The following is an 18,802-nucleotide window of genomic DNA, read 5'->3' on the forward strand; positions in this document are numbered from 1 at the left end:
TTCATTTTTGCAGATGGCAATGTCCTGTCCAGCAAAAATCCCACCACAACCACCCCGTCCTCAGTTAATCTAACATCGCCACGAAGGTGCCCCTTCAAACCATCAGCAGAATTATATGGCCTAAAGTAAAGATGGACCACTCCGTGGTATGTAGTCCCTTTTCTCAGCCATATGCCTCCTCACACTTGCCTGCAACACACAACACAAGTTGTCCCCTCAAATAAGGGTGTCTTGTGACTTCGTGTGCTTCACATACACAGGTTTGGAAAATCATTCACATACATTTACGCAGATTTCTCTTAAGCTCTAACTGTTCACGGTTCCAATACCTTGCAACCCTCCGTGACACCCCTCCGACATTCACTCCCATTCTTGGCTATCTTCCATCTCTCAACATTTATGCAAAGCTTCCTAAGATTGTCTTGCAGTCTCTGAGTGTCCTGTTTGGTATGTCCTGAGAGCGCTTGCCAGTCGCTAGCTCACCATTGAGCAGCTGCTTTGGTAATATACAGTTACCCAACGACAACGTGTCAAGCCCAGCGCATCTGATTGTTGTTTATCATGCTTCCAATACGTGGCGAACCCTCTCTCTGAAGGACATCAGCGTCTGGAGTCATTGATTCCCATTTTATGTTAAGGATCCTCCTTAAGCAGCCCTGATGGAATCTTTAAAGCCATTTTAGTTGGTGTTGATAAATGGTTCACATTTCTGATGAGGGTAATAAGGTGGTTAGCACACATGTCTGATAAACGGCTACTTTGATTGGATAAGTCACACATCTGTTACGCCATAACCGCTTTTTCCAAAGTCCCGAAAGAAACAGAAGCATTCTGGATGCGAGCATATTTCTCAAAACCCTTCGAACCATCCCTTGAAAAGGTGCTACCAAGGTAAGCAAATGTGTCAACGACACCTAATCCGGTGCCATCAATATAAATGTTAGATTCGCGGAGCACCCATTGGTGGAGTAAACATCACCTTTGTCTTACTCAAGCTTACAGTGAGACAACAGGTCAGCATCATCAACGCGTACAAGTGTTTAGAATGTTTTTGATTGGGTATTAAATCTCCTCAGATTGAACAGTTTACCAGTGATTCTGAACCTCAAGCGAACGCCAGTTTCACAGAACTGAAAAGTATGGGCAAGTACAACCACAAAATATATTGACAAAACTGTAGGGGTCGCTGTCAACCGTGATCGTACTTCATTTTACAGAGGGGAGTTTACATTTTCGTGTTTTCGTTCGTTCTTTTATTTTTAAAATTTTTGTTGGGATAACGATGGAGTTGACATATGAAAATGAAAAAACTGCACAATATTCTTAGTATAGCAGGTGTGGCCAAACCGAACTTAATATCGACCTTGGCAATGCTAGCTATCCATGATTATATATATATATATATATATATATATATATATAAAGCTGAACGCCGGTGTGTGTCTCTGGTCACAAATAGGCTCCTATATGGTTGACTATTATAGAAAACTCATCAAATATAATGATAGAAGATGTATCGACACACAGGAATGAGTATGTTTGATCTGGCATAATGATGATTCATTAAAATTGTGAGGTCTACGTTCGCTCCTGGTCCACAAAGTATGGAAATAAAAGAATTAAAAATTTAAAAAAAAACGTTTACAAGTGTTGTTGATATAGATGTACATAAGAATACTTTGATAAGTATGTTTTAACTTAAATAGGGATGGTATGATAAAATTGTGGGGTCTGTATTCGCGCCTGGCCCTCATAGAATGGAAATAGGCACACACTTTAATAAATACTTTTCATATCTATCTGCGTAAGTATATTTTCATAATTATGTTTCAGTTTGAAGTAATATGGTATAATAAAACTATGCGGGTGTTCGTTAGCGCCTTACCTCCATGGAATGGAAATATGTCACAACATTTAACAAGGTTTTTTAATATAGATCCACAGAATATTGTGATAGGTGTTTCAGTGTGAACAGGTAAGGTATAATGCATTATGGGGTTTATCTATTTTATTTTTACTTTCATCATATTTTGCTTTGATTTTGATACCCCCAACTTCGAAGCTATCTCTTTACAACCCTTCCTTTTAATAACCCATCATACTTTCATAAATCAGAGTCCCTTTTCCATAGGCTGTTTTTGAACCCAGTCAATGACAAGTACATTTGCTAGTATATATATACACACACATACACACACACGTATATATATATATATACATATAGCGTATAAAACGATGCTCTTTGCGTAAACAAATCGAGCTCAGGTGTTTCTGATGATGTCAAAACATCGTTAATTCTCGAATCGCTCAGCAGCCACTGACTAGCGTAATTGTTAGGAGCCTTGACTGTCGTACAGGCTGTCCCGGTTATATTCTTGGCTTGAGGTATTTGCTTGTCTAGCCCTGCTGATGAGCTGTGAAATAGCGAAACATTACTGTATATTGATGACTATATATATATATATATATATATATATATATATATATTATATTTATGTAGTTACTTTTTTATACAGCATTTTCTAAAGATTTATTCTAAGATATCGCCATCGAAATTTCTGTCATATTTTCTTTTTCTAGGTTTCTACACGACCGTCGCTCGGCACGAACAGCGTAATTGAAACGCTAATTCATTTATAATTCGTTAGGACATTTTTCATTGTTGCTTTCCGCGCAGTTCACGATCGAATGCCACGAAAGAAGACCTTCAATGATCGTTGGCATATCACGCCGTTCGGCAAGTACGTGTCAGGAAGAAATACGTGTGCATTCAATCAAGTTTATTCGTCAGTAAAACTTACACATATGACTGTGCACAGATCCACTGTTCATGTTCTATCGCACGTGCAAACAGTAATATATAATAAGAAAATATAAGAGAATATCGATAAGTTGTGATACACGAAATAGTATCGTTATGGATGAAAACATATGCACCTATTTGTTGATGGGGCATTTTGGTAAGTGCAACTCCACCTCGGATTAGCGACAATGCAAGTTCTTTATAAACAAACAGATCACTTTTTGGAGGTTGGAATTGTTTACATACACGACAAGACCTTTCCCTTTTCAGCAGTGTATATAGGTGGATATCCTCATAATTACTTTATGATAATAAATATATTGATTATCATTTTTATTTACAAGTTTATTTCTACTTGTTATTACAATAATTACTATTTCAGTTACTAGTATTTCCCACAACGATTATCACCAGAAAAAGCTCACCGATAACAACCAGTGGTGTTCCCCGGAATCTGAGTGAGAGTAAGTTTCCCCAGATAACCAACACTCTTTACCTTCCCCAACCACACCTGCAAATAAATTTGCGTTATCTCAACAGTTATTGCCGTTGATTTCTCGCTAGCAATGACCGTTGGTCTTCCCGAAGTCCCAGTCCCTTCCCCACTTGCTCAGTGGGGATTTGTTACGTTCTTTCACTACTTAGTCTTTCCATCCTCTTTGAACCGTCAGCTATTTGGGGCAGTACCAGCCAGAGCCGATATCATTATTATCTCACGTGGAGTAGTCATACAAGCCATCATCAATCATTGGATACTTTGAGTTTGAATGACAAAAAATGTTTCCCAAATTTCTTGTACTCTCCACTTCTCTCGATTAATATTAAAATAAAAGTTACGTTATCGGAACAGCCCTTTATCATTGATCTCTCGCTGGTAGCTATCATTGGTATTCAGAGAAATTTGGGTGGCAATAAGGCTCCCCAATTTACTAGTCTTCTTTGCACTCATCAAGCGGAGGTCTGTTTAGTGCTTTCTCTCCTCGATCTTTCTATCCTACTTTACCCTCCTCATTTCTTCGGTGTGGTAACAGTCAATTGTGACCTACATACACAAAAGTTCGGCCTGAACGCCTTAAAATTATACCGTTTTAGTTTTAAGCATTTCATGTAATGTTTCTTTGTGTTATACATCTCTAGCTGTTTATATATTTCCAGTTCGTGTCTATAGTAAATGTGATAGTCTCTGGATTCACGTGTTTTCCTTAATATTTCAGCAGTTTTCATTACTGTTATCCGTTGTATCTTCTTAGCCATCTTTCATATTCCAATCCCTCCCACTCCCAAAGTTTTTCGGTATCGTTCTTAGCGCTCCTATTATTAGTGGAGGTATCTTTCCTTAGCTAGTGGCGATTGGTTCAGAGACCTACCCCGACCTACCCCGTCACCTCACTACATAAACGAGTCCCCGGGCTGAAATCGACAATTGTATATATATATATATATATATATATATATATATATATCTATATATATATATATATATATATATACTGTGTATATCTATTTTGAATCAACCAGTAGAATAGTTAACTGAGTCTGTCGTTCTTTTGTGTGCATGCGATTGTTCACTTCCAGCGTGACAGCGGCATATCAACCCGAAGGAGAAATCGACTCCGACCAAATCGATCAACGGGTCCTACCATGCTGAGATACCAAGCATAGGTCACAGTAGTAGTTTCCGTGTTCAAGAGTTTTCGTTAAAATCTCAGTCATTTTGTTTATTGTTTTCCGTTATATTTTCTCAGCCATACTCTGATTTCAATATCTTCAATTGTTGTGCTTTTTTTTCTAAATTTTCTTACATTATTCCAAGTGCTCCTACTATTATTGGTGTCATCTTGACTTTCTTCATCTTTGGTATTCCTTTAATCTGCTCTCTAGCAGGTTCCGTGTATTTGCTCCAATTTTCTGTATTCTATATAGTCACCCTATGGTGCGTTGTAACACCGAAATCTACAATCTGGCAGAATTCTCCCTTTTTGTTAATTATTTACATTTGGTCTTCTTGTTTGGATAAGTATTTTCACCTATGAGTTGATAGTCTTCCGCTTCATCTCTCTGTCACGCACACAAAAGAAAGAAACGACTCGGTTTACTACTGGTTATTTCAAGATAGATATGCACAATATATACTTATATACACTTGTCTGTATTTTACCAGACTCCACTGAACCCCTAAAAAAACAACAATAGATTGATTCTTCTTTCTTGAGATGACGGTGGAAGGAGGCGGGGAAGAGAGTGCGGTAACGAGCTTCCGATGTTAGTAGATTCTCTCAGAAATCTTAGCTCGACTGATTGTTTTCGGCGCGTTTATGCAGTGAGGTGATGGGGTGGATCGAGCCCGCTTTTCGGATCAATCGCAAATAAGTACGTCATCTCAGGGAAACCCCCATCTTCCTGGGTTTGCACTTGTGGTTGCGGGCCTGTTTCTCCCGTTTGAAATGTTAACCCCTTGATCTCTCGGTATAGTACTGCACTCAGAGTACCAACAACTCTGAGTCAGCACTCGTTGGCACCGGAAACGAAATTATATTTCGTTATATCTCTCAAAGTGACATCAAATTGTCGCTTCCACCAAAATAAAAACATTTATAATTCAAATCTTTATTCTAGCAGGGTTTGGTTGCTCTCGCTCGGTCATAACAAAAAACAACCTTATCTGCCCGGCATTCTCCAACGCTTCGGGAGTCTCAGCCTTCCCCCAGTGGGGAGTCCAATAGCTCCCTAAGATGGTCATGTCACACTTTCACACTTCTCACATTCACCATTTCTTCACTATTTTTTGTGGCATCATCTCACATGCAGCACCAGAGGGTGACCATGCACGCGCGGCTTGGTATTATTATTATTATTATTATTATTATTATTATTATTATTATTATTATTATTATTATTATTATTATTATTATGTTTCTGTTCATTTGTTATTATGTATGGATGTTATATTTTCATTTACATGGTTTTGATCTTACTAATTAAAAAAAAAATAGATATGCAAATTCCGTTTCTTGCCACGTGATTTTGCACGTGTTCCTTTTTTTAAAAGACAGGGTTCATTCTCTCTTGCTTTAGTAGCTGTGAATGTTGTTCAATAAAGCCTTGGAAAGAGTTTTTGTTTTACGTCTTCATTTACTTACAACACTACAATTTATTGAACACAATTCTATTTCCCTTCTGGAGAAGATCATTTGTCTGGACAAATTTGACGTATCCTCGGCAGACCCTCAGGCTAGCAAGCTTTGGATATTGTGGTATCGTAACTTTAATTACTATTTATCAACTATTTCTTCGTTAAACCCTGATAAATTCGAAGTTCTTTATTTAAACATCGATCCCGCCGTTGCGTACGTTATCGAGGGTTGTGCAGGATTTGAACACGCTGTCGAATTACTGAAAGGTGTTTACGACAAGTCGCCAAGCGTCATTCCTGCTAGACATTTGCTTTCCACGCATCTGCAAGAGGAAAACGAATCTGTCAACCAATATCTTCAGGTCTTGAATCAGCTTGTCGCTGACTGTAACTTTAACAACGTTACTGCTACTACTTACCGGGATAAATCTCTCCGGAATGCGTATATACGTAGTCTCCGATACTCAGTAAAACGTACAACACAACTTGTAACTGATACGCTACCTCTCAAAGAGTCTACTCAATGGACTGAGGTTTTTGAACATGCCCACTTTCGTGCTGAATCATACGCTTCCCCCATTGGAGCCGCCGCTGGTACTACTACGACTTCTCTTAGAACTAACAATGTGTCTACTGATCCTGCCGAAGAGTCCACTATTACTAAAATGTCTGATTCTATTGGTTCTCGTATGGAGTGTGACTCTGTACAATTTTCTGCTGCCATTCCTGCTCATGGCAAGTGTTACAACTGTGGAGGGAGACGCCACTTTAAGGATGATCGCCGTCATTGTCCTGCTCGCGATAAGGTATGTCGAAACTGTGGTAAACTCGGTCATTTCTCCAAAGTTTGCCGTTCTACTATGCCGACAACTTCACATTCTACTTCTGCTTATATAGTAGCCCATGCTAAAGGTAGTTATAGGTGCCCTGACATTACTAAAATTGTTGAATTAAAAGGAAAAAAACTAATTGCCCTCATAGACACCGGCAGTTCTGATAACTTTATCAGTGCTCGTATTTTAAAACAATGAAACTGTCTACTTCAAAACGTAATTCCGTAATTTTCATTGCATCATCCGCCGTTTCCCTCAAACTATCGGGATATTGCACGGAGAACATTTCCTTCAATGGTTTTGAAAAGATGGAAATTGACTTTACAGTGCTTCCTGATTCCTGTATGAATATTATACTCAGAGTGCCTTTTTTAAAACTACATCAGGATATCACTATTTCTTTTGGTGAACCTTAGAATATTCTAAAAATCTGCGCCCTAACCAAAATCAGTTGTGCCCATTTGGAATTGTTACGAAACTTAACCCTTGATTGCAAACCTATTGCTACTAAATCCCGAAATTACCGTGCGGAGGATGCTCGATTCATTGAAAAGGAAATTCTACAACTGCTTGAGGATGATGTAATTGAAACAAGTTATTCACCATAGCGTGCTCAGATGTTGTGACTTCATCGCCTAATAAAACGAAAAGATTAGTAGTAGATTTATCCCAAACTATTAATCGTTTCACCTCACTTGATGCATACCTTTTACCTCAGATTGAGGTTTTTATGAACCAAATAGCCCAATATCGTATATTTAATACAATTGACTTATGCAAATCGTACTACCAGATCGAAATTGGTCCGAAAGAGTAGCTCTTCACTGCATTTCAAGCTGGAAATCGTTTGTACCAATTCAAACGAATACCCACATGTGTCACTAATAAGGTTTTTGCTTTTCAGCGGTTTATGAATTCTTTCATTTCTGACAACAAATTATCTGGAACTTTTTCATATATAGATGATATTACTATTTTCATATATAGATGATATTATATTTTCATATATAGATGATATTATATTTTCATATATAGATGATATTACTATTTTCATATATAGATGATATTACTATTTTCATATATAGATGATATTATATTTTCATATATAGATGATATTACTATTTTCATATATAGATGACATTACCATTTTCATATATAGATGATATTACTATTTTCATATATAGATGATATTATATTTTCATATATAGATGATATTACTATTTTCATATATAGATGATATTACTATTTTCATATATAGATGATATTACTATTTTCATATATAGATGATATTATATTTTCATATATAGATGATATTATATTTTCATATATAGATGATATTAATATTTTCATATATATATGATATTATATTTTCATATATAGATGATATTATATTTTCATATATAGATGATATTATATTTTCATATATAGATGATATTACTATTTTCATATATAGATGATATTACTATTTTCATATATAGATGATATTACTATTTTCATATATAGACGATATTATATTTTCATATATAGATGATATTACTATTTTCATATATAGATGATATTACTATTTTCATATATAGATGATATTACTATTTTCATATATAGATGATATTATATTTTCATATATAGATGATATTATATTTTCATATATAGATGATATTACTATTTTCATATATAGATGATATTATATTTTCATATATGGATGATATTACTATTTTCATATATAGATGATATTATATTTTCATATATAGCTGATATTATATTTAACTCAGGAGGAACATGATGTTAATTTGGAATAGGTTTAAAGACTGTCTCGACATATAACCTCGAAATAAACCGAGAAAAATCAAAGTTTTCACTTCATTCCATCTATTTGCTTGGGTACCAAATTTGTAACGGGACTATGCAACCAGATTCGTAGCGTTTGAAACCTCTTTTACAAATGCCTCCTCATTCCAATTCAGATTCGTTTAAGAGGTTTCTTGGAATGTTTTCATACTACACGAAATGGATACGTAAGTATTCATACAAAATTCGTCCACTAGTCGAAAATAAACAATTTCCCATGCCTCCTATAGTTATCGATTAATTTGAAAAACTTAAGAAAGACATTGCCAAATCGTCTATAAATGTTATTGATGATGAATTACCATTTACTAGTGAAACTAGTGCCTCAGAAAAGGTTATAGGAGGCACTCTCTTACAGGCTGAGAGACCTGTAGCGTTCTTTTATCGATCGCTAAACCCATCTGAAATACGACTTCACATAGTCGAGAAAGAGGTTTATGCCATAGTCGAGTGCGTCCGAAAATGGAAGGGTTTCCTTGCTGGGAAGCACTTTACTATTGTAACAGACCAGCAAGCCGTATCTTTTATGTTTAAACCGGCTAAATGAGGAAAAATTAAAAATGATAAAATTATACGGTGGAAAATGGAACTTCTCCCGTTGTCATACGACATAAAACACCGTCCCGGAAGTTAAGATATTGTTGCCGATGCATCATTGAGCGTATATGATGCGGCTTCTTCCTTGGAGGAACTAAAGTTACTACACAATTTATTAATACATCCTGGAGTACAGCGTTTTGGCATTTTGAAAGGTCACGAACTATGCAATATTCAATTGATGAAGTCCGGCGTGTGACATCTGAATATACGACTTGTGCCAAAATAAAACCTCAATTCTTCGATTCTATACTGATCTGTTCTACAGCTCCCTTTCAGCGTCCCTACATAGACTATAAAGGACTTGTCCTGGTATCTTCGACGGGATATAGCTACATATGTACTGGCGTCGATGAATACAGTCGATTTCTTTTTGATTTCCGTTGTTGCAATTGTTCTTCGCAAACCGCAATCCAGTGCCTGACAACTATTTTCACCATATTCGGACTCCCCTTATTTATCCATTCCGATCGAGGAACTTCGTTTATGTCGGGAGAATTCCAAACAGTTTTGACGCGACTTAGAATTGGATCCAGCAACACAACTGCATACAACCGAAGAGGCAACAGTCAATGCGAGCGTTACAACGGCATTATTATTATTACTGGTAGAATACTACACATAATTAAATCCTTCTTAAATAAGAGAAAAATCCAGGTTGTCCTTGACGGTCGTACATCTAAACAATATGATATAAATGCGGGAGTGCCTCAGGGGTCTATCCTTGGACCTCTATTGTTCCTAATATTCATTAATGACCTTCCCGACAAAATTTCCTCTGAGATGGGTATATATGCTGATGACGCCACACTTTATAACAGGCATGACATGAAAACAAATGCACACAGACCTAAAGAAATGGCAAAAACGCTAGAGGATGATCTCCATTCTATAGCGGAATGGGGACAAAAATGGATGGTCATATTCAATGCTGCCAAGACTAAACTGGTTTCCTTAAATAATTACAAGAACCCTTCTCTGCCACCAAAAGCAATGGCCAATGACTCTTTATCTGAGAGTACACCTTTTAAACTGCTTGGCCCTAACGTTCACAGGAAACATGAGTTGGAACAATTACATTGAAAGCATTGCCAGGGCCGCTGCGAAGAAGGTAGTCTCTCTCTCTCTCTCTCTCTCTCTCTCTCTCTCTACCGTGCAAGAAAACTACTAACACCTGAAAGTATCCTCTACCTCTATAAGGCCACCATTCGCCCAGGTATGTCACATTTGTGCTGGTGCATCTGCTACTAGTCTCTCACTCCTAGACAAGGTTCAAAAGTGAGTCGATAACCTGATAGGCCCTGAACTGGCATCTAAGCTTCAGCCTCTGTCCCATCGACAAAATGTTGTATCCCTCTGCCTGTTCTACAAGTATTTTAATGGTGAATACTCTGACAAACTGCAAACACTTGTGCCCCAATGACGTAAACATCCTCAACAAACCCGACAGACAGCTAAATCCTATCTCCACACAGTAGAGATCCCTAGATGTAAAAGAGCTTTCTACTTCAGTAGTTTCTTCCCCAGAACCGCTAGACTTTGGAATTCCCTTCCGGATCCCTGCTTCCCCAACTGTAGTGACATGCAGAAGTTCAAATGTAATGTGAACCGACATCTTGCTGTCCAACTCCCTACATAGTACCCCAGTAGCTGTTGCCCATGATAGTAGCCCCTACACCAAAGTGGCAATGTGCCTTGTTTGGGGTGAAAATATAATTAAAAAAATTATTTGAAACACACTGTTATTAGCTTTGGAATCTAGACGATTACCCCTTAGCGCTTGACAGGATGTCCTACAGGATGTTTTATATGTGAAATGATCGTCTTGAGGGAGCGAATTGCTCCCCATTGGGGATGTTGAAATCCCTCTGGGACCTGAAGAAGTCCGGGCAATTATCCTAAGATTGTCCGTTGAATGTAAATTGACTCCCGGACAACGGCGGCTATCCAAAGTGATATGCTTGCACTTGTAAAAAAAAAAAAACAGATATATATTTTATTGTTGAACGAGATTTGTACTGGCTAACCTGGAAAAACACTCGCCGGACTGGCTTTCGGAATGATTGGTTTTGACCTCCCATGTCATAGAAGGATGAGTTCGTTTTTGTCTCAGATTAATAAAACTCTAGACTATTGCTGAACTGCAGACACGCAAATGTATCTGGGGATTCCCCAAGAAACGTATCGATGATTGGTTGGGTGGATCGTCCGACCCCAACCCGTGACCTTACTATAAAAAGCCAATAACCGCTCGAATAAGAACGGTTTTGCGCCGAAATCCCATAAGAAATACCCCCATGACGCCTGACGACCTCCTCTCCGCCATCCTGACTAGTTACCCACTGAGCAGAAAAAAGAGATTTGTGAAACTTAAAATATTTTATTAACTAGACGTTATACATATTTAAAAAAATCTGTAACTTTTGTGAAATTAATTTTTAGTAGATAGAAACCCTGATTTGTCTGTCTTTCTTTTCGGCGCATGCAAGCTTGCTTTTGCTTTTCCGCAGAATTCTACGTTGAGAACTCAATGTGGAGATCTCCCGGTCGACTAGACATCACAAGCCACAGTTTCCGAAAGAAGTCAGAGGTAAGTTACTTGACCTGAGAGCAGGAGTCCGACCACAAAATGCTATTCGCTCCCTGCTGTGCACTACTACAAATGCATCTCCTCATTAACGCATGCTCAACTTTTAAAGTCGCTCTTCTAATGGTACTACTTTAACTGTTTGGCTCTGTGCCCCTCGTGAGGTATTATTAAAACCGTTTGGTAAGAGGAGCAAATATGACCCGATTGTCGAGTGGAACTTCTCGAAGCGAACCCTACACATGCAAGAATACGACATCACGATGGCTGGAAAGATTAAGTAGCGCTGAGACATCTAGCTCACTTTCCACGCTCTGATAGACCTTAAAATCCATCTAAAATTATTCAACCCGACATTGCAAATACAGACCCGACCCAGTTGATCGAAACAAGTTATGTTAGTACTACGCCTAATACAGAAAATAAATTTGACTACAATAGTCAGAACCCTGAGAACCAACCCTCCTAGAGGACCACCGGTTCTTCGAATAGCGAACCATCTCCACGCCGATCTAACAGAATTCGCTGACCAGTCCAATGAGGGAGATTGTTATATCTTCATTCAAATTGTTTTGTTTTTACTAATTAAAAAATATTAGATATGCAAATTCAGTTTCTTGCCACGTGATTTTGCACGTGTTCCTTTTTCTTTAAAATACCGACTTCATTCTCCCTTGCTTTAGTAGCTGTGAATGTTGTTTATTATTTACAACACTACAATGGAATAATCACGTTGATACACCAGTTCCTCTAAGATCGCCGAAGTTAAGAAACGTCGAGTCTGTTCAATACTAAAATTCGTGACTATTTGGGAATTATAAGTGCCGTATGTGCTCTCCGTACATCTCGGCGTTGTTTCCCGTAGCATTTCTTGCCACTGGACTCAGTATCGATTCAGAGGAGATGTGGTTGGTAATTGCGCAAAATTTGGCTAACAATTACTCGCCTAGCTACCCTTGCATGGGTATTCATTGTCTCGTGAGTTTGAACGCGGACATATTATTATTATTATTATTATTATTATTATTATTATTATTATTATTATTATTATTATTATTATTATTTCTCACTAACAGTTCATACGCAGATCATTATCCGAGATTACTAGCCAATCTGTAGTAACAGCAATTCTCCCCAGATGATTTGTACTCTTCATTTCTCTTGATATTTTTGAAAATAAATTTGCCTTATAACAACAGCCGCTTGCATTGATTTCCTCGAGTTTAGTTTATGTTTTCTATCCTAAGTATTTCAAACATTTAATACTCTTTTAAAATGTTAAGTGTGACACTAGTTCTTCCTGACACCGCCATATTTATTTTTATTTGGCAAATAAGCATAGTGTGCGTACAATATTAGCTGTGCAATTTTTTAATTTCCTGTTTTTTTTTTTGTTACAGTTTACATATGACTTGACTGCGTTTGTTGCTCATGCAAGTGATTTTGTGTATTCAAGATCTTTCCATTAAGATTCAATCTGTTATCAAAGTTATTGTCTGGTTTTCAGTTTTTCTATTGACTTCGATTTCTTATAGCCTCTTCCAAAGTTCCTCGGGACTGTGACTAGTGCTTCTACAATTATTTCTATTACATTGGTTTTCTTTTTGTCCAATTATTATATTGATTTTCTTTTTTTCAACATTCTGTTCAGTTCTCTTGAAAGTTCTGCGTATATTTTTTTAGTTTTTTCCGTCACTGATCTTAACCCTGCTGGGACGACAAAATCAAATATTCATCAACTTCTTTCCTTATTGTAAATACTTATGACGTCTTCACTTGCTTGAATGACTATATATGTTTGTAATTCAATTCTCTAAAATGTAATAGTTTTTTTTGGTTTTGTTTTTGGTCTTTGATATTTTTTCGAGTCTTTGGTTTGTGCATGTAATATTTGTTTGAATGTTCGAAGTGCAGTTGCTTTTAGAGTTCCCAGTGTAGTTTGTTCTATAATAGGCGTATCTATTCTTGTATTCCTTGAGGATCAGTACACTGCATTAATTTCCTTATTGTTTACCTCTTGTTTCACCAATATTGATTTTATGAGTTTTGTCTATTTTACTTTTAATGCTGTTAGTTCAAATCACGTTTTTGCTCTGTGAAAATGTCAGAAAAGATTATGCTCCTCTGTCCACGTGTTTTCATGAATCCGTAATTTTATATTCTTATGAGCTATACAAAGTGATTTAGATAAGTTTCCATACTTTTTTGTACCGCCATTCAAAATTGTCGTAGACTCTTGAAAATCCAGTATTTTATTGCTATAAATTAATGAGATAACTGACTAATTTTATGATTTCAGGCTCAAATAAACAGCTGCAGTAGGAATATACATTACTAAAGCCTTATTGTCACAGCTGATGAAAAAAAAAACGCAATGAAGACATGTTAGAAAAACGATATCAAATAACATTCCAACATCACATCCCCCCCCTGCTCGCTCGCTATGTCCTGGAAAAAAATTCCCCCCCAACGTAGTTTGCTTGGTGATGCCGTCGTTTATGCTACAGCGTGCATGCGCGTAGCATAAACGGAAGCTGCAAAATGGTCAAAAGTAGTTCGTGGGTTCAGGGGTAAATACCATGCAAACGGTAAATTTGCCCCAAGTTTGACTATCAGATTTGTTGTCAGCGACCTCAATTTCCTATAAAAAAACAAATTAGAGTGGTCGGTGTTATTCGTTAATTAATTTTTCAAGCAGTTGCGTGTTGAAATATTCTGGAAACTTGTATTTGGCGCTGCTGCTGCTAGCTCCCCCCCGTCGTCCATTTTTTTTTTGTTTAGCTTTTTTCCTTGAAAACATTACGACAAGTTTTCTTCTATTTGACTCCCATGCATGTGAAAAATAATTACGGTAAGTTTTTCTGTTATTATTTGACAATAAAAATTACTTTGCAACTTACCCGCATCATTCATTTTTCTATTTAAAAAAGTAGTAATTATTAAAAAAAAAAAAGATAAGGTATGTTTTACGGCATTTTAGAACTTCGCAAGGTTAGCGGAAACCGCTCTAACATTCGATATGAAATAAAAAGCACTTAAAACTACTTAAAAATACCAACGAATGATGCAGATAAGTTGTAAAGTAACTTTTATTGATAATGTTACCATTTATTATTCTTTTAATGGCTAATTTCGTGAATTCAACAGAAACGTATGAAATGATTTAGACTGCTTTCGGTGTACCTTGCATGAATCGAGCATCAGTTATGAAGTGGCTTAGAGGATTCAACGGAGGTAGTGTGTCTATGGGGGAGATGAGAGTTATAGGGGGAGTAAGGAAGTCATAACACCAGAGATGATTGAGAGAATAAAATAAAAATCATGAATGTGTCTATAGAGACAATAAGTGCACAGTTTGATGTTAGTCTGGGAACTGTTCACACAATTATTCGCGAGGAACTAAATGTGCAGAAGATTTGCACGAAGTTTTTTTTCAATGGTGCCATATTCTTGTTTGAGACTATTTTATTAAGATAGCCATCAAAACAGTACCTCGCTCTCATTATAGTGTAGATGTTGCTCCCTATGAGTGTTGGTTATTCTCTAAATTCAAGTAAAACATTAGAGTCTGTTTATACCAGACAATTGAGGAGAGGAAAGCGGCTGTGTCGAGGGTTATTGACACGCTCACACAAGTGGAACCTTTCAGACGAAGGGGGCTAGAGTTTTCTGTGTGTACTGTCAATGAAAGGGCCTATATGAAAACAGTCTGAAAACTTATTGAATGAACTTTGTACATGTAACTCTATCTCTTTACATTTTTTCTTTTTTAGTTATTTGTTTTTTGTTTCCGGTTTCATTGTTACTTGTATCGTTCATATCAACATTATGTTTCGCAGCGGTAATCAATCATTCTGTGTTCCGAGTAATATATTTTTGAAATCTTTTCTCGTGTCCTCTGCACAATCTTCTGCACTGAGCATCTATGTTCCCTCTCCGTTCCTTTTTACTTTTAGTCGGTCCGCGTCAGCTTTCATATGTAATCCACTGGTCCTGGTCAGAACAGTCCTTTCCTTCTAATGAAAAAGTTAGAGTTATTCTTTGTGTAACGTTACAGATGTGTTAACATGTAAGGGTCCAGCACGTTGTAGACTCCGTCGCAAGGAATATAAGAAAGCAAAGATGAAGGAAATTTATCTTACTGCTCCAAGTTGTAACAAAATATATTATTACTCCTTATCCGGCCAAACGTGACTTCTGGTCTTAGATATGACGTCACCAACGTGTTCCTAACATGATCCTCGGTTTGCGCGCACTTTCTTCTTTATTTCTTGCCGTGACGTCACATGGCTTATTCATTTGACTACAGCTACCATACGAACGACCGCGCTCTGTTACATTAGAGACAGCTTATATATCGTCCAGAGTTTCACGTTAGTGATGCTTCCCATGTGTTTAGTCCGATGAATGGTAAAAAATCAAAGAGTGTTTGGATTTTACCATTCTTGGATTTTTTACCCTTCACCGGATTATCCATTCATGTGAAGTCTTTTTATCATTTTTCTTTTACCTCCTACTCCCCTTACCTCACCCTTTTTTAACCACGTAAGATCTGTGACGTACTTGTCGTTTCACTAAATACTTTTACATGCAAAATCCGATCCCGCATTTTTCTAATTCCTGCCCTCTGATGAGAAGGAGAGTAATTCTTCGAAACTCCGCGGATTAAGGACTATCCACTTATCTTGTGCTTCCTTTTTAAAATTAAATATGTTTTCAACTCTTTTTCAAGATGTCTTTTAACATGTTTTACTAATCATTTGTTCATATTATAAGCTCTATTTCCTTTTCGGTTTTATTGAGCTTTTATATCTGGTTGAGATTACTTTACTTGTAAATATTAACTCTTTAATATTTATAATATATTTTAAGTTTACCATTTTGATTACTTTGGTAAACTTATTGTAATTTTTATTTCTTAGAAGCTCCGACTGTCGTTCGGGCGTGCAAGCGTCGATCCTAGCTTGGCGTAGTTGCTTGTCTAGCCGCACTGATGAGCTGAATGTGAATGGTTAAAATGCTCCCTATCTGATAGGTTCCTATATAAAAGATTTTTCCCAATTCTTTATTCTCGCTATATATATATATATATATATATATATATATATATATATGTATATATATATATATGTATATATATATGATGAAAATAATGGAAATAGTATTCCGACAAAATAGAGAAATAAAAAGGAACAAACCGTATTATGTGTTCATCAACGTTTCGTCTTTATTTCTTTTATTTCATCCAGAGGAAGTCTCGAAATAAAGACGAAACGTTGATGAACACATAATACGGTTTGTTCCTTTTTATTTCTCTCTCTCTCTCTTTCTCTCTCTCTCTCTGTATATATATATATATAGAGAGAGATAGATAGATAGATAGATAGATAGATAGATAAAAGGGTCTAAAATCCGAGTAAAAATATAACGATAATCTATAAACAGTACCTGTCAATAATACGAAACTAAAACTAATTGTAACATTTTTGCAAGGCTGTTACGTCCATAATATCGAAACAACAATGTTAAAAATTAAGTATTGGGTAACAAAGAAATAACAAGATCTAATTTAGGAACCCAACGAATGGGATTTATAATAAAAAAATATATTTTTTAAATGGCTTAGGGCTCCCTGTAGAAACTTGTCATGACTCTACTCTTAAATAAGGATACGAAAATTAGGCGATATACTAATATTCAAATCAGAGTTTCCGTAACCACAACAAAGGTAGCTGTTTCTCGCATGCCTTTCTAGCTAGGGATTCCCCTTCCTTCCTTCTCTTTAAAAAATGCTCCATTGCCAAAAGTGTGCTTATTCATGAAGTCTGAAGAAATTCTGGTTTTGAAAATTTTCAAACGACATAATGCTTGAAATTGTCGAACTGGACATGGAAACAATTGTAACGTAAATTGAAACACACTTTTTGTTGCCACCAACACCTTGTTTTGAAGTCTTCTTTTTGCTTACGCAGATATATATATGTATATATATATATATATATATATATATATATATATATATATATATATAAAGCGAGAATAAAAAATGATGAGCTGTGAAACAGCGAAACAGTACTGTATGTGAATGACTATAATGTTCCCTATCTGATACGTCCCTATATAAAGGATTTATCCGAATTCTTTAGTCTCCCTATATATATATTGCGAGACTAAAAAATAATGAGCTATGGAACAGCGACACAGCACTGCGTGGGGATAACGATGATGCTCCCTATATCTGGGAAGTGAAATATAGATTACCATTAGCGATGCTCTTTATGTAAACAAATTGAGCTCAGGAACTTTGGACAATGTAAAAACATTGTTAATTCACTGCCCGCATCGCATCAGACGTATATCGCAACAGTCAAAGAGCGAAACAGTACTGTATGTTGCTGACTATATATATATATATATATATATATATATATATATATATATATATATATATATATATATATATATATATATATATATTAGGATAAGTCAAATTTGGAACTATAAAATATAACCCGAGGAAAGTTGCAAATTAACACCAGAAATTTTCACAAAATATTTTGTTTCCAAATTTTTGTATTTGTTTTCTAAATTGAATTTAAATACATCATGATTTGCGTTTTAGTTTCAACCTTCAAGGGTTTTCTTTAGTATTTCAGCTGTTTTCATCGTTGTTATTGTTGTATGTTTCAACTTATTCCTCTCATTTCAATTATTATTATTATTATTATTATTATTATTATTATTATTATTATTATTATTATTATTATTTTTATTGTTGTTGTTCTTGTTGTTCTTGTTATTAATCTTATTATTATTATTCATTTACTATTGAATGAATGAACAAATAAATCTAATAATAATAATAATAATAATAATAATAATAATAATAATAATAATAATAATAATAATAATAATACACACTATACATGGTTCTGGTAGAAACATTAATAATTCAGAGTATTATAAAAAAAGATAAATATGTGGAAAAGAATATAACGCAGTCC

Source organism: Euprymna scolopes, chromosome 5, assembly GCF_053919585.1.
Source record: "Euprymna scolopes isolate OS-2025 chromosome 5, ASM5391958v1, whole genome shotgun sequence".
Taxonomy (NCBI): domain Eukaryota; kingdom Metazoa; phylum Mollusca; class Cephalopoda; order Sepiida; family Sepiolidae; genus Euprymna; species Euprymna scolopes.